Genomic DNA, 27,730 nt, shown 5'->3' on the forward strand with positions numbered 1-27,730 from the left:
AAAATATAAGCCACAGCTATGCAATTATACTACTGTGAGAATGTGCTCTCAGCAGGTGAGAAAGCAAGCCCAGGCCAGGTGATTAGAAAAGAAACCTGGCAATGAAGGGAGGACATGGGGCAGAGGCCAGGTGAGAGAGTGACAAGCCCAGTAGATGCCATTTAGCTGTAATGCAAAGAACTTAGCTTTGTCTAAATGTTTAGAGCTATATGATGAGATATCTCCTAGCCTGGGACTGACCTTGTTACTTACCTTGGCTTACCTTGTTACTGACCTTGGCTTTACTTACTTTCTACTGAGTGGGAGAGAGACAGAGGTATGTATGGGAAAGGTGGGGTAAGGGCTTCTCCCTGTTTTCAAGAGCTCTGAGTTAATCAATTGGTCTCTTATTTTTCTGAAATGAGGAACAAGGAACTATCAAGTGACTTTTGCTGCCCCTACAAATGATAAATACTTGTTAAGTAAAGAAGGTCCTATCAGTGGTCACCTAGAGTAGTTTCATTTGAAAGCTTTCCTCCTGTGCACCCCCAGGGGCCAGGGCACCCTAAATTCCACCAGAAGAGTTATTTGAAGGAAAGAGCTGCTCCTCTTCCTCAGGGTCCTGCTTTAAAATGCAAAAGCTCAGGTGCCTGGCGGGGGGCGGGGGCTCAGTCAGATAAGTGGGCAACTTCTGCTCAGGTCATGATCTCACTGTTCAGAGATTCTAACCCCACATCAGGCTCTGAGCTGACAGCGCAGAACCTGGAGCCTGCTTCAGATCCTGTGTCTCCCACTCTCTCTTCCCTTCCCCTGCTCGTGCTCTGTCTTCCTCTGTCTCTCAAAAATGAATAAACATTTCAAAAACTTTTTTTTTTCAATTTAGTATCTCCTTTCAGTTTCTAAAGTGCTCCAGTCAACTGAGCCCATTCTTGCCTACTGCCCACCCCTGCCACAAGGCCTTGGGTCTCCCACTAGAATGAAAGAAGAGGCTGGGCAATATTTCCTTCTTTACTTCCAGTAGCTAGAGATACCTGACATCTGGAAGGTAATCAATAATTTGTGGAACTTAACTAAACAACATGAAAATGCCCTTCAGTCGTTAATACTCTAATGTCTGGCCACCTACCAGTTCACCAGACGGGAGGGACCCCTAACATCAGGAAAACACTGGGCCACAGAGGGTAGAAAGAGCCCTCAGAGAAGACCAGCAAGTGCCTGAGAAAAGGTGAGCTTCTCTCACTACCTACCTACTGGGCCGGCCTTCCCTACCCACCAGCTGGGGACAGTAAACACCAAGGCCAAACTGCCAAGGGCCAAACTGCCAGGATCCTTCTCCAGACACACTCAGACAGTGGTCAAACGCTGTATGTGAGCCACCTGTTTCAGACTCTGAAGGTTCTTACTTCCTCTCTTTCTTGACTGTTTATCTTCACATTTATTTTGCTTCTCTTTCTGGGTGAATGTTCTTTTGTCCTTGTGATTAGATTAAATTTAACCAGCCCTGATTTCTAGAAATTAGGGCCTGTCACTAGCAGCATTTGTTCATGAAAGAGAGTATGCTCATTTCTCAAAGCAACAAGTGAAGAAATGCCCTTAAGAGGGAAAGTGCTTTAACAGCAGTTATCGGCCCAGAACACTTTTGTCTCTACAACCCAAGCAGGGGAAACATATAGATCAAGTGTCCGAGTGACTGTCACCACAGACAGCAGAGCTACCATGAAACCCAACACACACAACAACCCTTGAAGGTATTTGGTCAGTGAGTATTACATAAGCAGGTTCTGTGTGGGTCCTACTACTGAGCTAGGTGGAGAGAGACCAAGGAGGAGCTAAAGTCCCCATTGTTAAGAGATGTATAATCTAGTTAAAGGATAGAGTAAACTGGGGATTCTCAAAATGGGGTGCCAAAACCAGCAGCACCAGATGGAAACTTGTGAGAAATGCAAATTCTCAGGCTCTAGCCCTACTGAATGAGAAACTCTAGGACGGCAGGTGATGGCAACAACTTGTGTGTTATAACAAGCTCTCCAATAATTCTCATGCATGCTGAAGTTCGAAAGCCAGTGAAGTAGACACATACAAGAAGTTACGGATGATCATATAAGCGCCTGGTCCACGGTAGAAGGCGGTGTGGGAGTAGGTTCTTGCTTGGCCGCCCACTCCAGCTTGCCTCTGGAGACGCGGTTTTGTTGCCTTCTCTCAGACACCATGCCCTTTCTTCACATTTCATAGACTCAGGATTTTGCCACTACACTGAGAGCCTAAGAGTATACTCTGTACTACTATTTGTGTTCTGAATTTGCCACCTGCTACATCCTCAAGCCAGCCCTGGGTATATGATACTGAATGACAAGACCGGAGGTCCCCAGGTGAGGTGCTTCCTTTGTTGCTGTAGGGGGAGCCGGTGAGCATACACCTGACTTCTGATGGCATAGAAGCAGAGAACAAGCAGCTCAGAGTTTCTCCCCTTGAAGACACACACCAGCCAGCCTTTACAGAACTGTTCTCAAATTCTATTTCCATTAAAGACAGACCAGATCATTCAAATAAACTCTTCTGCTGAAGACAACTTTTAATTTTTTTTTAACGTTTATTTATTTTTGAGACAGAGAGAGACAGAGCATGAATAGGGGAGGGGCAGAAAGAGAGGGAGACACAGAATCAGAAACAGGCTCCAGGCTCTGAGCTGTCAGCACAGAGCCCGACGCGGGGCTCGAACTCACGGACTGTGAGATCATGACCTGAGCCGAAGTCGGACGCTTAACCGACTGAGCCACCCAGGCGCCCCATGAAGACAACTTTTAAAAGCTAGATGAATTATACAAAAATATTTTCATAAAGGCTAACAAGAGAGGGAAGAATTACATGGCCATAGTCTAGTTAAAAAATGGAAATTCAGAGAGATGGGCCCCACTTCTGGGGCTGCCTTTGCCCTAAAGAGGTAGTTAAAAAGCAAAGAAGTACTTTCAGTAGCTCATGAGAATAAAAGAGCAAAAGACAGAACCTGCCATAAAGGGGCTCCAGGGAGCTGCTCACTGGTTGGTATCCTGAGAGCAGTACTCTAGAATAAAGTGCGAACCACGATTGAACCTGCTCTCAGTTGCAGCCAGATTGAAAGTTGTTTGAGTAGGGGTGCCTGGGTGGCTCAGTCAGTTGAGTGTCTGAGTCTTGATTTCAGCTCAGGTTGTAATGTTGTGGTCATGAGATCGAGCCCTGTGACAGACACCACACTGAGTTTGGAACCTGCTTGAGATTCTCTCTCTGCCTCTCTCTCCCTCTCTCTCTCTCAAAATAAATTAATAAGCATTTTTTAAAAAGTTTTTTGAGTATCCCACAAAGTCTGAAACCCTGCAATTATATTACCTTAACCCTGGACTGCACCTCTAGTTACATCCAGGCACCTAGCAGAAGCAAAAGAAAATTCTCTCTGGTGAGAGATACCATTTTGTAGGTCTCAAATTATTTCTACAAGTAATGTTTTCAAACATGGAGTCCAACACACAATCAAACATAACCAGGCCTCAAGGGGAGGACAATATGAACAATAATAGCACAATAACAATAGGAATGAACACACAGGTAATCCAAATAATAAAATCCCAGATGAAGACAATAAAACTACTATAATCAATGTGATCAAAAAGAAAAAAAAAGAAACCTGAGCAATTTTGGCATGAAATTGGAAAAGAGAGAAAGTAATGTTGTAGATTTGGAAAAGAAATCAGTTGAAATTCAAAAAAAAAAAAAAAAGGGGGCGCCTGGGTGGCTCAGTCGGTTAAGCAGCCGACTTCGGCTCAGGTCATGATCTCACGGTCCGTGAGTTTGAGCCCCGCGTCGGGCTCTGTGCTGACAGCTCAGAGCCTGGGGCCTGTTTCAGATTCTGTGTCTCCCTCTCTCTGACCCTCCCCCGTTCATGCTCTGTCTCTCTCTGTCTCAAAAATAAATAAACGTTAAAAAAAATAATAAATAAATAAATAAATAAATAAATAAATAAATAAAAATAAAAATAAAAAAAGAAATTCAAAACTTAAGAATACAATAACCAAACTTTAAAATAATGTACCAATTTACCAGCAGGTTAGAGAAAGCTGAATAAAAAATTAGTGAACTGGAAGTTATGTCACAAGAAACAATGAAACACAGAATAAAGGGAATGGAATATAGAAGGGAGTGGGGGAAAGATATAAAGGCCACAGTGAGAAAATCAAATATGTTCAATTAGAGACCCAGAGAAGAGGAGAGAGAATGGGCCAGAGCAGATAGGCTTCAGGTGACTATCCTATTCTATCAGGCAGAGAGGTCCCTCTCATGGGGCCCCTAGAAGTGATCTTACACTCTACCACTTAGTGACACTATGCCTTGGGGGTGGGGAGTGGGAATGGAGGGGCAGAGTGTTAACAGAGAGGCCATGATATTTATCCATTTCAAACAAATACTTTCTGTTTTTAATATTTGAGAGAGAGAGAGTACAAGCATGAGTGTAAGCAGGGGAGGCCCACAAAGGCCGACAGAGAGAGACAGAGAGAGAGAGAGAGAGAGAGAGAATCCCAAGAAGGCTCTATGCTGTCAGCACAGAGCCCGATGTAGGGCTCAGTCTCAGGAACCATAAGATCATGACCTAAGCCGAAATCAAGAGTCAGACGCTTAACCAACTGAGTCACCCAGGTGCCCCACAAATAAATACTTTTTCAACGAATACAGTGGAAACACCTCAAATATTTCTATCACTCCCTTGAGTAGGCTTACTTCAAAGAACAAATTCACCAGGGGACTGTTACATTCTCCAAAAAGAAATACTCTAATTTTAGAGAAAGGTTCTAAAGGTGTTGATGAAAATGGAGGGTGGCAGCTGAATAGGTACCATCTAAGGCATTTAGGTAGTTGTGCCTCTAAGGCAAGAGGCCAACAACACAGTCTGTCCACCAGTCCCAGAGGGAGATGCCCAGGACTCAGGGCTAGACCCAGTCAGAGAGAGTGCTTCAGCAGGAGGTGCTCTGGTACACACAGGATGGCAGAGAGGTCAGAACTCCCAGTGTGACAGTCTCGAGCTCATCAAGGAACATAACTTGGCATTTGCTCAGTCAGGGCTGCAGGGAATAGAGCAGCCTGTAGCTCAGGAACAGCAAAGAGCCCTTCTAGGGGCAGCAGGGTGGTGGCCATTGTAAATCAGGTGTCCTCCTGCATCTCACACAACCCTGAGAACTGTGAATTGGTGCCATTTGCTTGGCTCCTTTATCACTTGTGAGCAGGTGAGGCTAGCAACACACAGGTGAAGTCCTCCAGAATCACCATCAAAAAAAAAAAAAAAAAAAGGAGCACCCTGTCAATTATCTTGGTGTAGTTTATTCACTGTGGTTTATTCCTCTGTAGGTGTACAGAGAGCCACACATCAATTGCTCATCTGACCAATTCTCCCCCTCAGATTGAATGGGACCTTTCAACACAGAAATACCACACAGTCTTTATTTTGTGTGTTGCTCAGGTCACAAGACCTGCTGTGAAAAGGCAACTTCTAAACAAAACAGAAGCCAGTGGAGAAATAAGATTCACACTGTAAACAGAAATTTCTCACCCAGTTTTCTGTTGTATTTTAGGAAAACTACAGTGTAAACATGAGGTCAAGTTCTGATGGAATATAGTGAAATGGTCATTTTTAAAGTGTTTATGCTATAGGCATCAGCTTTAAGCTGATGACTTGGTAAGAATGATTCAGTTGGTTTAAAACATCTTACTGATATTTTCTGCTTTTAGAACATGTCAAAATGTAAAATGCCAACCAGAAATAAGATGATCTATACTAATTAAAAGGAATGTTCGTCTAAGAGAAAAGTTGAAGATCTCTAAAGGAAAAGGTGAATGTATTAAATGAGTCCTTCCTTCTTGTTTCTTAGTCTTGACCAAAAAGTTTATTTTAGATCTAAACATCCCCCTGACGTACTGTGAGCTTAGAATTTTCTGTATATTTTAATTAGAAAGAGAAACTAACCAGAAATAAAGAAGATAAACACAATGACTCAATAGATTCTTATTTTCCAAGCAAAACTACAAACGGTAAAAAAAAGCAGAAAAAGCAAAAGGCATGAAATGTTTGCAGTTCCACCTCACCTGAATGAGTATGGGTGAGAAAGGAGGTCTTGCCATCTACTGTGATGAGCAGGGGCGACTGGCTCAAAGTTCTGCCCTTATTACCAGCTTGGCTACCATCCCAGGGACACAAACACCTTCAACATCAAGAGTTGATTGTCGATTTGGACTGACTGGCCTTTGGCTCACACTTTAATAATAGCAAAGTTGTGTTCTAAGAGGTCAGTGTGGATTAACGCACTTCATTTTCACAACAATTCCAGGAGGCAGGCCCTGTCATTGCCCTATTCTATCTGCAGGTGAAGGGCCTGAGGCATGGAAGTTGCACCCTGCCCAGCCCCACAGTGGTGAGCCCTGGACTGGAGAGTGTGGGCTTTCACAGTCTTCCAGAGCAGTGCTTCCCAAAACACGGCCCATACAGCTGTCCCAGGGCGAGAACTGTTACAGAATGGCTTCAGGTAGCAATTGAAAGCAAGTCTTCTGAAACATTTATAGAAATTTGACAGTCGTGTTATATCTGTCAAAATTGTGATGGACTAGGAACGTTTTTAAGCTCGTCCTCCCCTACAGAGGGTATGAGAAGCACTGATCTGAAACTCAGAAACCATCCCAAGTTCAGCACTGATAAAAAGGACCCTGACTCCCCATCTGTCTTCATCTGGGGATCACTGTTAAGTGGCAGAGCATGTGTCCTGGGAAGGAGCCAGCTGCCCACTGAGAGGGACTGAGAAGACATAGGGCCAGGGGAGTTGGGAGAGCAGAGGTACAGAGCTGGCCATCTCCTCAGTTCTCTTCGTGAGGCCAGAACTTTCCCCCAGCGATTTGTAAAATTAGAAAGTGCACAGCTTCTGCGCCTTGCAGAGACTTCATTACAAATTTAGCATTGCGAGTGATCTTGAATCAGGTCATCCAATGCCTCCTTTCCCTTCCTTCCCTTAGGAAGAAACTGTAAGGGGCCAGGGTACCATGTTCCCTAGGAACAACAGCAGTTGCTATGGCATCTCCACACCTGTTTCTTTGGTCCATCTGATCCCAGAATGCCTCTCCTGCTAAACAATATGTTCCTTCCCTCTTGTAAAACAAATGCACCAACCCCTCTCCTCACTCTAGAAATGAAGAAGCATAAAAAAAGACCCTCAATATCTGAAGCAAGAAAGGCTTACCTTGAAGCCCAAGACAAAGATATGAAAGTCCCCTGCCCCTCAAGGGAGAGATGAGGAGGACAATGCAGGACACATTGGTCAGCTTTTCTCAGGCTCACTCAGCTTTGTTTTCTCAGGAATCTTATCCCAAATAAACCAAAATGGAGCTATTGTAGCTCCAAGGCCCCAGTTCACCACAAGCCTAACATTTACAGGGAAACTAAACAATAAAATGGAAAAGGCTTCGGCTGAGGTACTTTGGACCACAGGGCACAATTTTTGGTGGAGGAGATGAATGCTGTATGAAGGGAACTTCAGAGAGGAGTTGGCTGAGGCCGAGCACATGAAAATGTGCACTGCTGTGGTTCATGGAAAGTAAAAGAGAGAAAACACAGAGTGGCCACTCACCATGTGCAAACTAAAAACCCACTCAGGGTTGATGGGGGGGTGAGAGGGAGAGGATGGTGGGTGATGGATATTGAAGAGGGCATCTTTTGGGATGAGCACTGGGTGTTGTATGGAAACAAATTTGACAAATAAATTTCATATATTTAAAAAAAAAAACCCACTCAGTCTACTGCTGTCTTTAAGAGATGCAGGATGAGGGGAAAATTCTCACCACTCCTGCTTGATAGAAGACCAGATGGCAGGGAAGGCAATATTATTATTAAGGCCTGTGGCTTTTATAGTTTACAAAGTGTGTTTGCACACGTGATCTCATTTAATCCCAGTCTTCATCCCAGGCAATAAACAGTAGTTTTTATAAACCCCATTGGAAAGGAATAATTAAGAAAGATGAAGAAACCCAAGACAATTTGCCTAGATCACACCATCGCTGTGTGGCATAGGGGTATCTGGCACAGAACTTCAGATTCTCTTTCCAGAACCTTCCATGCAACAGCTACTTCATTCAGTGTCACTCACTTCTTGGTTCATATGTCCCAGGGGGTTTCATTTCATCAGCTACTATCAGGTCACTGAGACTTAAAAAATAAATAATATTAATGTTACCTGACCAAGTACCCATTACTATATTTATTGGAACAGTTCATGTGTGTATTTGGCATGCTCTGTATAATCTTTGTGGCAACTTTTTAGTGGATCTGAATTCCAAATGTAATTATAAATACCTTTACATCAGCATATTTTTGCTGAATTTTTGGTCAATTAATGAATGAGTGAGTGAATGAATGTCTGTTAGAAGGAATATTTGCAATATCCTAACCTGAGTGTTCATCCCCTGGGGAGCTAACCAGAATCACTTGGAGTAGGCTAAGTTCCCAGTCTCCCTGCCCCCACCAGCCACTTACACATGCCAGGGGCCCACCTGTGGACACTGTGACTTTGTGGGAGAGTATGTAGCTTGGGGACCTAGATGCTTCGAACCAGACCCACTGGTCTTCACTTCTGATTAAGAGCCACTTTCTAGGCTAACTCCCTCCTTCTACAAATGAGGAAATAGAGGTTCTGTGACATGTTCAAGGTCACACAGCTCATGGAAGAGAATACCATAACCCAACAAACACCCCACACTCTGGCGGAGTCTCCACTAGGAGTACTTATCAGAAAACATCATATGGTACCAAGGCCCTATGAATACCAACTGAAAAACTCCTTCCTCTCAGCAAAAACAACCATATCAGGCCACTTAAACAGTAAAAATGCAGGACATAATTTTTGTTTTTGTCTTCCATGTTTGGATGGACTATGGAAAGTTCTAGTTAAGAAGATAACCTGGGTAATAACTTCCAGAGTTAGCAGAGGAAACAGACATAGGTGATGTAGAATAAAATACCTAGCCATACACCCCTTAGCCTTTGGCTATCCAGAATGTCCCTCAGTATATCGCAGGGCCTCAGGGTCATCCCTCAGCACACATACACACCTGATCGGGTCTGCCCGAGTGCTATCACCTGTGTGAGGGCTTTGGTCAACTCCATACTCAAAGACCTCCACTTCCTCATCCCTCAAGATGCAGTCAGTGAGCTACCCAAGCTGCTTCTTTCCAGAAGAGATGGGGTGTCCTTGGAGGATCAGTGTGAGGAGTCTCTGGGAAAGGAACGAGGAGGGTTCCCTATGAGGGCCCCAGTGTGTGGAAACACTCAAGTGTCAAGTATTACATTCAAATGTGCTTCATGAGAAGATATGGGATATCAGGATAATGTGGAAGGGAACATTGAAAAGACTGAAACTATCATTCAGGGAAGAGTGGCTCTGATATCAGGGCCACCTTTTTTAGAAGATATTTAACAAACACATGAAATTTTTAAGAAAACAATCTTTGCCCTACTGAATTTTGTACAGACCCTCCTCTGAGCAGTGGTTTGCTGCCCCCTCGTGTTCATTTTATTTTATAAAAAAACTTTAACAAATCCTTATAATAATCCTTATTAACTTTCCATTTTCTTTTCCCTCCCAGTCTTTCTAAGGATAACTATCCCTCGAGTGTCACTGAAATAGCCAAATTAAAAGACAACTCGGTTAAATTAAAGACAAGCGTCTTCTGGGGAGCCTGGGTGGCTCAGTCAGTTAAGCATCCGACTTTGGCTCAGGTCATGATCTTGTGATTCATGGCTTCAAGCCCCACATCGTGCTCTGTGCTGACAGCTCAAAGCCTGGAGCCTGCTTCAGATTCTGTTTCCCTCTCTCTCTGCCCCTCCCCTGCTCATTCTCTCTCTCTCTCTCTCCCTCTCTCTCTCTCTCTCTCTCTCTCAAAAATAAACATTAAAAAAATTTTTAAAAAAGACAAGGGTCTTCTTACCACATACATGACAGTTGCTTACAGTAGAAACACAATTTCTGCTTCTCCTCCTAGTTGTCAGTCACCAATCAGTGCCATCAACATGGGAGCAGGAAGGACTCCAAAGGACCACATGACAAAACCATAACCACAAAAGTCACCATCATGTCACTTCAACATGGTCTCTTTAAGGAGAGGGTAATTGTCTACCTAAGAAAAGCCATAAGCTACTCCAGCACTTCCCTATCAGGCCAAGCATCTGTGGAGCAGTGTCTAGACTCCCGGGCCTCACCGCCAGATCTTGTGAATAAGTAGAGATGGGACAGTTGTATTTTTTAAAACTCCCCAACTAATTCCACTAAACATTCAGATTTGAGAACCACTGAACTACTACATGAGCAAGGATTGATGTGTATACAACATCTAAAAGACAGAATTTTTAAAATATTTTTAATGTTTATTTATTTTTGAGTGACAGAGAGACAGAGCATAAGCAGGGGAGGGGCAGAGAGAGAGGGAGACACAGAATCCAAAGCAGGCTCCAGGCTCTGAGCTGTCAGCACAGAGCCCTACGCGGGGCTCAAACTCAAGGACCGCAAGATCATGACCTGAGCCGAAGTTGGACACTTAACCGACTGAGCCATCCAGGTACCCCAAGACATAATTTTAAAAAAAGAAATAAAAAGTCAATTTTTGATAGCAGAGAAGAGCAAGGCAGCACAATGGAGTCGAGGATTTTGTCTGGGGCCAAGAAGGGGCCCACCAGGGTGATAAAGGGATCTGGGATCTGGCACCCAAGGTGAAAGAGCCCCATTATGGGAGGGCTGGAGGCAGTGGAGAAAGAAAGAAGCTTCTGTTGCTCATCTGCCCTAAGCAGGGCCAGGTGCAAAGCTCACACCATCACTGGTAGTCTCTTGGATCCTCTTCTGCGTAGCCAGGCAGCCACCACATCCTGTTTATGCTTCCCTGTCAATTTCTCTAAAATGCAGCCCTTCCATGTCTACAGTGCCCACTTTAATTCTGGCATTGAGGACGGGACAAGGTCAAAAGAGAAGGGGGCCTTTTCTATAACGTTCCCCTTACAAAACCATTTACTTAAAGATATTCTGCTGGTTCTGTGTTTTGTGTTTTGAAAGATGTTTTCCAAAGATTCCCAGGGGGTCCCTCTTTCAGGAATCCTCCAACAAGTAAAGGGACACAAACACTTGGTTTACTGTGGACAACTAAGCACCCATGTTATGTCCTCAATCTTTCCAGGACTTCACTAAAGTAATACGAAATGCATGGGAGACCTATAACCCACAGGGACAATTTTACAGGAGAGGATACAACAGCAGGTGACTTGCTGGATGGAAGAAACTAAAGAAATATAGGGAAAGTTCCATGAACTGAAAAGATCTCCTCAATGCCTAGAAGAATAAATGAAGGAAGACCTACACAAAGTAATATCTGCAAAAAATTCCATGAGCCTGGGAATAAAGAAAGAAAAAAAGCAGGTCACATACAAAGGATCAGGAATTGTCATGCCATCAAACTTCTCAACCAGAGACACTGAAAGGCAATGGAGAAATTTCACAGGGAAAAGATTACCAACCTAGACATATACACATCAGGCCAAAGTATGTATCAAGAAATAAGACATGTTCAGACTTGAAAGGAACTCAAAATATTAAATAGGCACTCTCTCTTAGGAAGGTCCTTGGGAAGTTCCCTCCAGCAAATAAGGGAATAAACGCAGAAAATTAAATGTGTTAAAAGATAAACTGAACATTAAACATTAAAACTGTTAAGAGTTAAAGCCAAAATTGATTCAGGTAGTGTCAAACCAGAGGTGGGCAGGAGGGCTTCCCCAACAGGAGCAGGGGAAAAACTTATATAGAGAAGGTGTGGAGGCAAAGAAAGGAAATCATATAAGTGGTTATAACTTATATGAGTTGGCGGTCTGTGACTGGTTGTCTTCAGCATTTCAATTTTGTAACTTTGAGGCGTTTGTGGGCTTAGATTTTGGTTTGTTTGCATAGGCCATAATGCATTAAAACCTCTTCAGTCTAGTGGCCTCCTTGTTTAATTAATGTAACACATGGGACCCAGGCAAAAGGAGCTCCAACAGGGTTAAGGGATGAAGGCAAGTTGGAGGACAGGAGCTCTGTCCAGGCTCAGAGCACAAGCAGTGCAGCCTAAAGCAAGAAGACAGAGAAGGGGAAAAAATACGTTTGCTAATTTGGAAAATATCATTGGCATTTGACAAATCGGATGATATGCATGCAAAATCAAGGCCAAGTGCATAAAAAAGTGAAGCCAATGAAAAAGTGAAGCAATTAATACTGGGTTAACTAAATATTATATAAGAAAGGAAAAATTATGGGGGCGCCTGGGTGGCTCAGTTGGTTAAGCGTCCAACTTCAGCTCAAGTCATGATCTCACAGTTCATGGGTTCAAGCCCTGCGTCGGGCTCTGTGCGGACAGCTCAGAGCCTGGAGCCTGCTTCAGATTCTGTGTCTCCCTCTCTCTCTGCCCCTCCCTGGCTCGCACTCTGTCTCTCTTTCTCTCTCAAAAATAAATAAACATTAAAAATTTTTTTTAAAAACGAAAGGAAAAATTACTCCCAATATTAAGCTCAGCAGTGAAAAGTATGGTCTACAAAATGATGCCATTGTTATGTTTACATCAGGACATTGGGGAAGGGAATGAGGATGGACATTGGAGAAGGGAATGAGGTAGAGGCCAACCATCTACCCTAATATAAAGCCAGTAGCTAAAGTCTCAGATTGATAAATTCACAAATATGAGTTAATATGTTACCTCTGAGAGGCAGAGGTGAGAGTGAGACTATTCTCTGAATTCCTAATGGAAGCTTTTGAATTTTGAACCATATGCATGTATTGCATTTCTGCAATTATTTTGTCAAAGATGCATCAAATGGATTCCCTCTGGCAGGATAGTCAATGAACTGCTCACAATGGCTGCCACTAGCGAAGGGAAATAGGAGGCTGGGGAAACAAGTGGGAGAGAAAAAATATTTTTCACCGAGCTTCCTTCTATATTTTTTAAATCTGTGCTTTGATGTTGTATTATGAAAAAGATACATGATTTTTTTTTCCAAGGCTAAATAAACAGGAGTTGAAAATGGTTGCCCCTGGACAGTAGAATTGAAGAGAATGAAGGAGTGGAGAGTGTAGGTATGTCTTGTATCATTTTCTATTTTTATATACAAAAAGATTTTTTGCATTAGTTTTTTAGCATTATATTTTAGTATTATATTTTTAAAAATAAGCATATGTTATTCTATGTATAAATTTTTAATAATGTTAATGAAAGCTATGACATTGTTTCTTGGACACCAAAGTTTTAAACACTGTATAGGCTGCACCATTAGGCTAGCAAAGGTGATCCTGACCGGAATTCTGTAGTCAAGGATTTTCCCAATCATGGAAAGCTCTTTGGCCCCCTCTGCTGGTAAGTGATGCACTTGTCAACAAGTATGAAAATACTGCTTGGATGTCTTCCCTCAGAACATCCTGTAAGCTAACAAATTCATTAGCTGAGTGGTTTTATTTCTATTAAAACCACCACTAAATTATCTGAGTATGTTCTACAACAACTGGTGGTGTCATAGAACGAAACATTTCCATTTGACACTTTTCTATGAATTCTAAAGAACTTTTTCCCCTCAGCCATTATTTTCACATACTCAAAATCTTGGGCCAGCTGGCTGGCTCAGTTGGCAGAGCATGTGACTCTTGATCACTCTTGGTTGTGAGTTCCAGCCCCATGTTAGGGGTAGAATTAACTTTAAAAGAAAAATAAACAAAGTAAATAAATCAATAAAATCATCTGGTGCTCAAAGATGCTTTTCTCTCATGCCAAAACTGTAAGAGAATATCAAATGGTAAATTTAAAGATTTTTTTCATCCTTGCAGTTAAGTTCCAGATGCCATATGGTCAGAAATAAGTTCTCTGAAGATTCATTAGTCTTTGCTGTCTAAGGGGACTTTCTCTACCTCCTGCCTCAGATGGGAAGAATCCCTAGAGAAAGCCTAGACAGGCAAAAATCCACCTAATCTCATTCACATGTCTAGAGAGAGTTAGCAAAGACTTTTATGGATTTTCTTTTTGTTTTTTGTTTTTTTTTCATTACCTGGAATACATGCTGGCTTTAAAACTTAGACCCATTTTTAAATCGTCATAGCATCCTTTCCACAAAATCCTTTTTGAAACTTTTTTTTTTTTTTTTAGTATATTTATTTTGAGAGAGAGAGAATGAGAGAACAAATGGGGTAGGGGCAGAGAGAGAGGGAGACAGAGAATCCCAAGCAGGCTCCACACTGCACTGTCCCTGTGGAGCCCAATTCAGGGCTCAAACCCACCAACAGTGAGATCATGACCTGAGCCACAATCAAGAGTTGGGCATTCACCCGACTGAGCCACCCAGGTGCCCTAAAACTGTGTTGTTGTTGTTTTTTAATTGCATACCCTATGACCCAGCGATTTCGCCACTTAGTGATTCTCCCAGAAAAACAGGCACATGTATACAAGGCTACAAGGGTGGGGACTGCAACATTGTTTGTAATATCTAAAAAATGAGAACAATCTAACTACCCATCAGCAAGGGAAGAGCCAAATAGATGGTGGATTATCTATGCTATGATTGATTACTTAAGCTATTCAGCATTTCATAAGAATAAGGTAGTTTACATGTGCTAACATGGATATATATCCAAAAAACACAATAAAGGGAAAAAAGTATATTGTAGAAAGATCCATATGGCATGGTGTCATGTACTTTTTTTAATACTACAAATTCTCTCCATGTGCATAACCATGTAAATATGCAGAAAATATCAGGAAGGCCACATACTAAACAGATAGCAAGGGAGAGAGAAGGAAAGAGGGCCAGGAGTAGTATGCAAAGGCTCCAGGTTACAAATATATGGATTCATTAATTACATCAGTAATTAAAAATTAATGTAAAGATAATCTTGTCTCCATCCCCATCCAATCCCTACTCCACAGAAGTAATCAACCTTAGGAATCCTTCCCTAACTACTGCATCTGCAATGTCCATCTCTCGGTGCAGTAGGATAAGGGAAGTAGGACTGGAGTCAGCCAAAGAGTTCTGCCCTTCTAATCCCAAACTAGTTTAGGAAATGGTGGAGAATGGCCTCTGGTAAAAAAAAAAAAAAAAAAAAAAATATATATATATATATATATATATATATACACATATATATATGCATATATATACATATATATATGCATATATATGTATATATGTGTGTGTATATTATATGTATAATATATATAATATATATGTATATATGTGTGTATATACTATATATAATGTGTATATATGTGTGTTATATTATATATAATACACACACATACAAAATGTATAGTTTTAAAAAAATTTTTTAAAGAATCCTTCCATAACTTTCTCTATGTTCAAAGATACACAAATATAGATGCACATAGACTTCTTTCTCCTCTTTATTTTTCTAAAATAGAATTAAACTACACATAATATTCTATAATTTTCTTTTTTCACTTAATAATATTTCAAAGATACTTCCTCAGGTAATATATAGATATACTTCATTCTTTCTAATAGGTTCACAATAATCCATAGAATGGATGTATCATAATTTATTCAAAATTCCCTTATTTATGAACATTTCGGTTGTTTCTACTGACTGACTTTTTGCTACTATATTATAGAGGTATATGATACATACACATATCATTTGTATGTAATATGGTGGCAAAAATACAGGTATATGTGAGGAAATATATACTCATATGAAATAGCAAAAAGAAAGAACCAGAACTTATCTTTACATCCTGCCATTTTTTTCTGAGGAGTGCTGGATCAAAGGGCATACAGATTTATGGTTTTGTTGTATAATGAAAGCTATTTGTTTGTTTCACATGAGGGATAGAATATATCCAAATAATTTGTTTGAATTATGCAAGATAATTTGGGGTGGAAGAAAAGATTTATTAACACATAGAAGTAGCAACCTAAACTCAAACTGGGTTTAAGGATTAAAAAATAATACGTGCAGTATTTTTCTAAATTGCCTTGCAATATTATGCCACCTGAGGGCACCAGAGACTTAAAAATATTTTCACCACGTTTTCTGAAATAAAAAGTTCCTCAAATTTCTTCAATGAACATTTATTAAGCATTGTTCATTTTTTATGAACAAGGAGATGTAACAAGGATATAAGTACAAATAAAGTATGATCAGTGCCCTCAGTGAGTGAGTTCAAGGTCTGGTGGGAGTGGTCTTAGTGCTACAGAGGAAAATGTCATGTTTTGAATTACTTACTGGCATTTGGTGTAAGTATATTCCATCTATCCTCGACACTGGTTCTCTAACTAGAGCCCAGGTTCCTGAGAATCTCTGAGACTCTTTGAGGGTTAGTTCAGTTCACACTATTTTTGTTATAATACCAACATGTTTTCACTTTTGTCACTTTCCTTTTCTCATGCATGTACAGTGAGACTTTCCAGAGACTTCAAGGCATACTAATGTTATTGCTCTGCTAATGAAATGCATTTATATACTGTGTTTTTAAAGAAATTTATAAGGTACAAGGGAGCTTGGGTGGCTCAGTCAGTTAAGCATCTGACTTCAGCTCAGGTCACGACCTTATGATTCATGGGTTCGAGCCCCACATTGAGCTCTGTGTTGACAGCTCAGAGCCTGGAGCCTGCTTCAGATTCTGTGTCTCCCTCTCTCTCTGCCCCTCCTCTGCTCATGGTCTCTTTCTCTCTCAAAAATAAATAAACATTAAAACATTTAAAAAACAAGAAAAGAAATTTCTAAGGTAGCAAGGTGATTCAGTCCCTCCTTTGCCACAGGAGCCCCCTTTCTGGCCAGACAGCAAGCAAGACGACAGGGTATGCAAGCATCTCTGACTACACAAGCAAGCAAGATCTGTGCCCCAAGGGACTCCAGCCCACCCCGAGCCAGATTCCAAGCCCCTGTCAGCCTCCAGCTGGTGAGCATCCTGTACCAACTTTTCATGAACGTGAAAGGGAATTCTCCTCTTTGCTGAGATTATATGGTACCTGGTGATTATTCTGATCTGCTTCAGTGCCTCCACACCAGGATACTCCTCCCTGGCAGTAGTGGAGATGATCCTTGCTGCTATCTTCTTTGTCATCTACATGTGTGACCTGCACACCAAGATACAAATCATCACTGGCCTAGAAGTGACTTCTTCTGAACCCTCATAGCAGCCATCCTCTACCTGATCACCTCTATTTTCATCCTTGTTGAAGAACCACTCCAAAATCATTGCAGGGGTACGGGCCTAATCAGTACGTGCCTCTGTGGCTATCATGCCCTTACATCACCTTCCAGTTGACATAGCACAGACATAGAGCAGCCCCTACTGAACCTGCAGATGGTGCCATGTAGGTGAACTCCCTTCATTTCTCTCTGCAACCTGCAAAAAACACTTCCATTTAAATAACTCCTCCCCAGCCCCACAACACTCCCAGCCAACTCCCAGCCCTTTAATTGAAGTAAAAGTGCCTTTATTGGGACCATCCTGGGTATGGCCGTCGTTATGCGTGTGCCTATGCCTCCCTTCCTTCTACAGTATACAAAAGGAGGCCTTAACATTCAGGTAAGGGTGCATACTCCAGGCAGAAAATAAACGGGTAAACTGCTGGTACTTCACTATGAATCAAGGTGGTAACACCAAACAGTATTAGTAATAATTCTATTTTTTAATTCTCAGACACAAATAGGAAGGTGAGGGGGGAAAATAGTCACTTAAGAATGTTCTGCTTGGGGCACCTGGGTGGCTCAGTCAGTTAAGTGTCCAACTTTGGCTCAGGTCATGATCTCAAAGTTGATGAGTTGGAGCCCTGAGCCTGGAGCCTGATTTGGATTTTCTGTCTCCCTCTCCCTCTCCCCCTTCCCTGCTCACACTCTGTTTCTCTCTCTCTCTCTCTCCCTTAAAAATAAACACTTAAAATTTTCATTTTTAATTGTTTTTATGTTTTATTTATTTTTGAGAGCAAGAGAGACAGAGCATAAGCAGGGGAGGGGCAGAGAGAGAAGGAGACACAGAATCCAAAACAGGCTCCAGGCTCTGAGCTGTCAGCACAGAGCCTGACATGGGGCTTAAACTCACAGTCCTTGAGATCATGACCTGAGCCAAAGTCGGACGCTTAACCAATTGAGCCACCCAGGAGCCCCCAAAAAATTTTTTTAAGAATGTCTGCTAAAAAGGCACCTGGGTGGCTCAGTCGGTTAGGCATCCAACTCTTGGTTTTGTTTCAGGTCATGATCTCACAGTTTGTGGGTTTGAGCCCCGCATTTGACTCCACGCTGGCAGCACAGAGCCTGCTTGGGATGCTCTGTCTCCCTCTCATCTCTCTTTCACAAAACAAATAAAGATTTAAAAAAGAGGAATGTTCTGCTAAAACAGTAAAAGTTATTAATTTTGCTAGATTTCAACACTTGAGTGCATGCCTTTTTAATATTCTGTGTGATGCACTGGGACAGACATAAGGCTAAATATTCCAGGTCATGTTACTCACATTTTGCTATCAGAAAACATAAGGCAAATAAATTACACGAAACATCTAAGTGAAAGCAGCTTACATTTCTTACAACTCTGAGATGAATCACAATGAAAAATAATGAAAACTTTAAAAGTATGAGCTAACACATTTAATTTCCTTAAGACCAAACAATCTAAGTCAAAAGGACCATGACAGTGATCAGCACCAAGATTTTCCCAAATGCAAGAGGTCCTTCACAGTATCTATGAAAACCAGTCACCAAATTCTTGCTTGAATACCGCCACTGCTCACTCTCTCCTTACAAGCAAACCATTTTGCAAGAACTCTAGTAAAGGTTTTTCATTCAGTGACAGAACTCTGCAGCCATCCAACATCTTTGAATTGGCCCTAACTGCTTCATTAAGGTTGCCTGATATAGTAAAAAACACGATGATTTAGGAAATTAGAAGCCCTCATTCAAGTTCCAGTGCACTCATATACTAGCAGGAAGACTTTGGGCAGTTTGCTAACCTCCTTGAGTTTCAGATTGTATGAATGGGGAGTACTAAGGCTATTCACTACACTCCAGCAATGGTCTAAGGTTCAAAGAAGAACATGTTTAAGATGGCGGAACAGCATGGAAGGGGTTTTTTTTTTTCGCCTCTTGCATCCATGAAAAAGAGCCAGGTCAACACTAAACCATCCTGCACATCTAGAAAACTCATTTGAGGATTAACACAACAATCTGCACAGCCTGAACCACAGAATTCAGCAGATATGTGACACAGAGAGGTGAACTGGGGGAAAGAGAAGCCATGGAGTGCAGGGAACTGCACTGTGCAGGGAACTGTTTTTTCTTGTGGAGAGAGGACAAAGATGGGGGGAGAGTATGAGAAAAGCACCCCCCCCCCAAAAGCAGCTGGAGAGAAAGTGGAAAAGTGGAAACTGCTGCTGAGACTGAACAAAAAAGGGAGAAAGGAGAGGGTTTAAATTCCATTAAGAGTCTATAAACGGGGAGGTCAGAGTCCGAAACTCCACAGCTGGATACCTGGTGATGCTGTGATGGGAAGGGCGAATCCCCAGGATCAGAGAGGGAGGTCCACTGGGTCCTTGGACCACATGAGGAGAGTTGGGTCCCCTCCTGGGAGGACATTTGGTAGAGGCTGTGCGGCCTCCCCACAGGCAAACGTCCCAGCGGACCCCAGAGAACAGCCACATTTGCTGGTGCCGGCACAAGGACGTTAAGGGTGAAGTCCAGTACCAAATGTGTGTTGTGATTTTCCATAATCCCTGAAGTACTGCTGCTACACAATCGTGTTAACTTTTTCTGGGGCTGGCTGGCACCCAGCTGCAGTCTCTGGGAATCGGCAGCAGCACAGTCCCGCCTGGCCGGCACCTGGCCATTGCTCGGTGAGACCCTCCCCCAGAAGGTCTGAGCAGGTGAAAGCCGCAGTCCCTCAGAAGTGAGGGATTGGGAAATACAGCAGTATCTGTGATAAAACTCAGAAGGAAGATGCTGCCTGGCAATCTGACTGCTTGGTCACCGTGTAAAAGTGGAGTGTAGATGGAAGCCAGAAACAGAAGACGGGTGCCCGATTGCTGATCGAGAACAGACCTCTGCTACTAGAGACTGGTAGCTGGGCGACGCCATTTTCACCCCTCCAGCACATGCGCGCACACACCTACAAGCGCCACAATCTACCCGAGTAAGCTAAGCAGCGCCATCTAGTGGAGAATGGAGCCATTACACTAAGCCATGCCCAACGGGGCCAACGGGGCCAACCTAACTCTTGATGAACACAAGTCTCTCTGCCTGCTTAGTTTACGGACTATATAAAGTGCTTCTAGTTTGATTTCTAGGGGAAAACGATGTAATTTCAGTATTTCAATCTGTTCGCTGATCCATCTATTCAATTTTTTTCTCTTTTTCATTGCTTTTTCTTGAATACAGAAAAAAAAAATTTTTGATTTTCAATTTTTATTAAAAATATTTTTAACTTTTTTCTACTATACTTTTTACTTTTTTATAAGCTTCTTAAATTCTATTTTACTTCCATCATTTCATTTTATTATATTTCATTACATTTTTTCAAATTTTCAAACATTTTTTTTTTCTTCTCTTATCTTTCCCTTTTTTCTCTAATATATCAAGCATCTTTCAACAACCAGGCCAAATGCACCTAGGATCTAGCATCATTTATTTGATTTTTTGTGTGTGTTGTTTTTAATTTTTGACCTGTAATCTTTTTTTCCTTATTACTTTTCTTCCTTCAAAATGATGAAATGAATTCACCCCAAAACAAAGAGCAGGAAGAAATGACAGCCAGGACTTAATCAACAAAGATACAAGCAAGATGTATGAAGCAGAATTTACAATCATGATAATATGAATACTAGCTGGGGTTGAAAATAGATTAGAATTCCTCTCAGCGGAGATAAAGAAGTAAAAACTAGTCAGGATGAAATTAAAAAATGCTGTAACTAAGCTGCAAATGTGCGAGCACCTCAGTATATAAATCAATCGCAAACATAAAGAAACTCATTGATAATAATACCATAATAGTAGGGGACTTCAACACCCCATTTATAGCAATAGACAGATCATCTAAACAGAAGATCAACAAGGAAACAATGGCTTTGAATGACACACTGGACCAGATGGACTTAACAGATATATTCAGAACATTTCATCCTAAAGCAGAATATACATTCTTCTTGAGTGCACATGGAACATTCTCCAGAAAAGATCGCATACTAGGACATAAATCAGCCCTCAACAAGCACAAAAAGATCGAGATCATACCATGCATGTTTTCAGAGCACAACACTATGAAACTCAAAATCAACCACAAGAAAAAATTTGGAAAGATAAATACTTGGGAGACCAAAGAACATCCTACTAATGAATGAATGGGCTAAGAAATTAAAGAGGAAATTAAAAAGTACATGGAAGCCAATGAAAATGAAAACACCACAGCCCAAAACCTCTGGGACACAGCAAAGGCAGTCATAAGAGGGAAGTATATAGCAATCCAGGCCTTCCTGAAGAAGAAAGAAAGGTCTCAGATACACAACCTAACCTTACACCTTAAAGAGCTGGAAAAAGAATAGCACATAAAAAACCCCAAACCAGCAGGAACAGGAAATAATAAAGATTAGAGCAGAAATCAATGCTATTGAAACCAACCAACCAAACAGTAGAACAGATCAATGAAACCAGAAGCAACTTGTTCCCTATTCTATGGACCTAGAGCCCATGTGTGGTACCTCTGGTGTGGCTTAACCCATTAGCTGAGGAAGGTGCTCCTGACGTCCAGTTCCTGGGCTCAGATTCAATACACTGATAATGCTTTTTTTTTTTTTACCCTACTTTTCCTCTATCAGACACAAGATCTCTCTGTCACCTCCACTCCAGGAAGAATTTCAGTACTGCCCTCTTCTACATGCCCAGTTGTTAGCCTGAAGCATGCACCACTGAGACTTAACTTCATCACTTCAATTACTGGAGTTATTATCTGGGTCTTGTCTAACCAGCATCCACCAGACTTCAATGCAGGCACCAAAATTCTGAGGGGAACCTGAGGCCTTGGAATAGCAACTTCCGATACCAAACTTTGTACCCTCACTTATTTGAGAGCTCTTGTCCCATTTTATGTCCTGTTACTGATAAAGAGATGCTTGTTTCTCAACTCATGTTCAGAACAGAGCTGACATTCTCCTTACCAAATACTTCCCTCGCTTTAGAGAAAAGCTCTTATTTCCACCAAAGGAAGGAAGACAGTCTCTTTCTTTAAAATAAATGGTCTGTATTATTAGTGGCACAATACCAATGACAAAAAGACAAAAATTTTTATCTTTATAAAAATGCTAAATAGAGAATACTGGCAGAGTAACAGAAGTCAGGAAATAAATCAGATTTTTCTCCTTTAAAACTATCCCTGTGTTTTACTAAGGTTTTCCCACTTTCTCACTAAAACACTCGTTTGTACTGCACTGATAAACCTGCGTTTCTTTCCATGTGATTCAGTATGCAATATATTTTATCCTGTGTGGCCACAATACTACAACCATGTTTACTAAAAAGGACAAAATTAATTTCTTAAAAGTTAAGCAGTTTCTAGGGCACCTGGGTTGCTCAGTCAGCTGAGCATCCAGCTTCAGCTCAGTTCATGATCTTACAGTTCATGAGTTTGAGAACTACATCCGGCTCCCTGCTATCAGGGCAATGCCTACTTCAGATCCTCTGTCCCCATTTGCTCCTCTCCGCTCACACTCTCAAAAATGAACATTTGGGGGACCTGGGTGGCTCAGTTGGTTAAGCATCCCAGTCTTGGTTTCAGCTCAGGTCATGATCTCATGGTTCATGGGTTCAAGCCCTGCCATCAGGCTCCGCACTGACCACATGGAGCCTACTTAGTATTCTCCCTCCCTCTTTGCCCCTCCCCCATTGGTTCTGTCGCTCTCTCAAAACAAACTTTAAAATAAATAAACACGTTTAAGTTAAGCAATTTCTAAGACTGAGAAATCATCCTGGTAATGGTATAATGATCCAATACCAGATCTCTTTCACTTTAAAGTTTATAGATACTTGATCCTTAATATTTAGAAGAGGTATCACCAAACTACTGCCCCGAGCTGGCCATTTTCATTGCAAAAGACACATCCATTTAGGTATTATGTTTGTGCCAAGATGCAGAGCAGTTGCAAGACATTATATGGGCAGAAATATTTGTCTACCCTTTATAGACTTTACAGAAAGTTTGCCAACACCCAACTGAGAAACTATCTTTTAAAATTAAACTGCATACATCTTAACAGGTGGCATGAAACCTCTATGCCTCTTTTCAGGCACAAGAAATGGTCTCTATTCTTACTTTGCAACACATAGGTTTTATCTATTTTGCAATATGACTACAATTCATACCAGTTTGCCCTTTTCTCGGTCATTAAACATTAAAACGTAATTAAGGCTTTGATGACAAAAGTATATTCCCTATTGAAAAAGCATGCTTACATCTAAATAAAAATGCCATTACAGAATCATAAACCTCTTATGCTAAGGCTAGCACCTATAATCTATTTTCAAATCAACGTCACCTAGTCTCACTGAGCTTGTTCTATTAATATAATGTCCATTTAAGAACGGTAAGCCAAGGGGCGTCTGGGGGCCTCAGTCAGTTAAGCATCCAACTTTGGCTCAGGTCACAATCTCATGGTTCGTGAGTTTGAGCCCTGCATTGAGTGCTCTGCTTTCAGAGCCTTCTTCAGACCCTCTGTCCCCCCCTTTGCTCCTCCCCTACGCGAAAGCACACTCTCAAAGCCAAAAGAAAGGTTCTCTTTCATCCCAACTCACCAGCCCATTATCTGTTCATTTTAGCATCCCAGAAAAAGGAAAGAGAAATGTAGTGGAGGTAGCTGGTCAAACTCCAGCTTAGAACTGTTATTTCCACAAAAAGCATGATGTGTAGAATGCAATTCTTAAAGATTTGAAAGCACTGAACTCCATCTTTGTAATTAGTTCACAAGGACATGATTTACCATTAAAAGTACAACGATTACATTTCAGGAAACTGGTGAAACTGACTTCAAATATTAAATCAGATCAAGCTTAACTTATAGCTGAAGATAATGCCAAAAAATGAAGCAAAGACTCAAATAGCTAAATTTTAGTTCACAGAGAACTCAACCAGATGTTTCTTGTCATATGCAACCAATTAGAATAGGATCTGCCTGTGTAATCTAACATGTACTTTTAAAACGATACACTCTATGTTCCTTGGACTTCATGTTGAATAACATGGTGTTAAGCAGTGAAGAAAATTAATTAAGCAGTGAAGCTAAAATTTACACAACAGCTACTGTGTGCCCAGGATTTTCATCAGGTGGTCTACATGATTTTTGTCCTCATAGTAGCTCTTCAGGATACTAACATCTAAAAGCATTAGGTAGGGGCGCCTGGGTGGCGCAGTCGGTTAAGCGTCCGACTTCAGCCAGGTCACGATCTCGCGGTCCGTGAGTTCGAGCCCCGCGTCAGGCTCTGGGCCGATGGCTCGGAGCCTGGAGCCTGTTTCCGATTCTGTGTCTCCCTCTCTCTCTGCCCCTCCCCCGTTCATGCTCTGTCTCTCTCTGTCCCAAAAATAAATTAAAAACGTTGAAAAAAAAAATAAATAAATAAATAAAAGCATTAGGTATCTGGATTAAAATCACAGATCCCAAGGTGCAAAGTCAGTTTTCAAACCTAAGTGTGACTATTTCCACCATACTACTACCTGTCAATATGTTAGATTCACCATTTTTTTAAAGCTTCCTAGTGACACCAATGTACAGACAAGTTTGGGAATCATTACTCCTTGGGCTCTTATGCATACCAATAGGATACTATTGCACTGAACATGCCACAGAAGTGTCCTTCCAAAAGATCTTAGGATTTGACATGCTATAAACTTCAATCATTGTGCCAGATTGTTTCTACAAATACCAAGGGTAAGTGGAGTGAACCTACAGGCTAAATTAAACATCATCAAACGACTAACTGCAAAATTTATGGCTCTTAACAAGGAAAACCCAATTACAAAACCTTTTAAAGTAGGTACTGACTTACACTTTTCCAAGCTCTTAACTAAAAACTTTTCAGGTCCATGTGTCCCAAAGTGCCATATTTTATAACAATCGTTATGTCTTTTGGATCATCATTTTTTTAAGTTCTAGCATGCAGTCCTAAAGCAAGGAAGTATCATCAAATAGCAAAATAGAATAAAGATTTGTTTGATATGCTCCACCCACCCCCTATGGCTAGGTGGCCACTATAACCTCCAGAAACAGAACTATTAAAGAGCCGTGAGGCGCCTGGGTGACTCAGTAGGTTAAGCGTCTGCCTTCAGCTCAGGTCATGATCTCACAGTTCATGAGTTCCAGCCCCACATAGGGCTCTCTGCTGTGTACACACAGCCTGGTTCAGATCCTCTGTCCCCCTCTCTCAAAAATAAACCTTAAAAAAAAAAAAAAAAAAAAAAAAAAAAAAAACCTTAAAAAAAAAAGTAATATCCAGCTCTCAAATAGTGATATCCTATTATTTAAATAGCCCAAGCAATATAGCCTTAAGTTTATCATGTAATAAGCCAAAATAAAATTAAAATCTCATTAAAAAAAAAAAAAAAACTTCTAAAGGGTGTGTCTTTTCTAATCCAAGTACCTAGATTCTAAGAGTACTTCTTAATCAAACATCTTTTATAAAACTTGTGAGAATACGGAGCAATGAGAATGTGGTATCAGGTTAATATAGGTTTGGGGGGAGGGGGGTCCAAAAACAAGTCATTTCTGACATATTACTAAGTTTAAAATATGTTGATATAACCACATTTTAACAACAGTATATAATAAACACTAGTAAAAGGAACTTAAAAGTATTTGTATATAGGAATCAGGCCCTTCAAGACAGTGAATTTTAATAGTTAATACAAATCTGATGTTATCAAATCAATATTATTTTTAGGTTAACACTTCTACATTTATTTCAACTTCAATAGAAATATTTATGGAAATATAAATTATTCTAATCCTTATCTTAATATAAAGCAAATAAGATACAATTTTTGAAATGCTATTTTAAACCCATTACCATAAGATTTTTGTTCATTAATTACATTTCATACCAAAAAACAGGGGGCGCTGAGAGCAGGGAGGTAGTAGTAAGAGGGAAGGATTACAAAGGAGGGAACACCAAAAACCTTCAGGGGGTGACATATATTGTTCACTACCTTGATTGCAGTGATGGTTTCACAAGTCAAAGCTTATCCAATTATATGCTTTAAATGTGTAGTTTATGTCAAGTTATACTTTAATAAAGTGGTTTGTAAAAAAATAACCTGCTACAGAGAAACTGAGTATGAAGCGGCCCAAAGTACTTTTTTTTCATACCTCCCTGGTCGATTTCAGAGTTCAACAATTCCACATCAGATGTACAGTTGAACTAGTTTCTGTGCTGGTGAGCTCCATTTCAATTATGGTCCAAACTGTTTACTAGCTACCCATTATTCAGACAGCAAGTTAAAATTATGCTAAGCTTTAATGGTTCTATTGAAATACATGTGTACGGATCCACCAGCTCAGTAACCAAACTTGTTGCAGCTATCATTTAATAAGTAGAATAACCACACGACCATATCTTACCATGCTTATAAAAGGTAAACTACTAAACACATTCTTTATCAATGTGTGAATGCACGATAAACATTACTTAGCTACTGATAAATGAGAATTAAGGCCAAAAAAAATTTATCTGAATATAAAGCAGAAAATTCCAGAACATTTTTAAGAAATCTTTCCTGAAAGCTATTCCGTGGACACAGGTAGATTTTAATGTAAACCAAATTTCTCAGGTCCCTTCTAGTTTATGTTGTTACCAAATACATTTTCCATCTGATAGATTTCATTAATCTGTTAACCAAATGGTGCAATCTAAGAGTCCCAAACATTCAATATGTGATACTGACAGAGCTTTGTCAAAACATACTTCTAGTTCTTCTGTGGCCATAACACTACATTTAACTTTTGATGACTAGATTGCATTGTGGCATATTATATAGTAATTTAAAAGAGAACTTTAAGCTAGATCGAACACTTTGTTACCACTCTAACTCATCCTCTGGGTTTTGTGGGGGTAAAACTGTGTTTTTGTTTTTGTTTTTTTTAATTTCCCCATCACTACCAGTCTCAGTGTGAACAAAAAAATCTGGCTTCTGTTGAAAGCTGGGGGGGTCTGGGCAGGATCTTGAGGTAGAAACAGCAAAAAACACTGCAGCCTTCTGAGAAAATACAATTTAAAACATGAAAAAACTCTGAGAATTAGCTTAACCTGACCTAAAACCTACATTTTTGCTCTGAGATTACACTCTTTACAATCAACATATATTTAAACATGGATGGAAATGGGATGAGGGAAGCTAAAAGCAAATGCAGGTAAACAAAACCAGAAAAATCAAAATACAAATATACACAGCCAAATTACTCTTCCAGTCACCAATGAAACAAATGATTCTAAAATTAATATGCAAGTGAAAAATAAAGTGACTGTTTAACATTCATTTAATAAACTTGTTAAGCATTTGATAATAAAAAGGCTATTTTCCATTAACTTTCTTTTTCTAAACTAAGAAAGTAATCACTATCTTTAATAAAGAAAGTATAACTTTGTTTTAATAAGTAAATAAAGCACATTGTGTTTAGACACCAATACCTTGAACACTACAGAGAACGACAATC

General features: G+C 40.7%; 1 pseudogene; it reads left to right on the forward strand.

Annotated features, from left to right (window-relative positions):
- Window positions 1-9,035: 9,035 nt before the first annotated feature.
- On the forward strand, window positions 9,036-17,438 carry LOC131517813 (proteolipid protein 2-like; annotated as a pseudogene).
- The last annotated feature ends 10,292 nt before the right edge of the window (window positions 17,439-27,730 follow it).

The sequence above is a fragment of the Neofelis nebulosa genome, chromosome 1 (assembly GCF_028018385.1).
Source record: "Neofelis nebulosa isolate mNeoNeb1 chromosome 1, mNeoNeb1.pri, whole genome shotgun sequence".
Classification (NCBI taxonomy): Eukaryota; Metazoa; Chordata; class Mammalia; order Carnivora; family Felidae; genus Neofelis; species Neofelis nebulosa.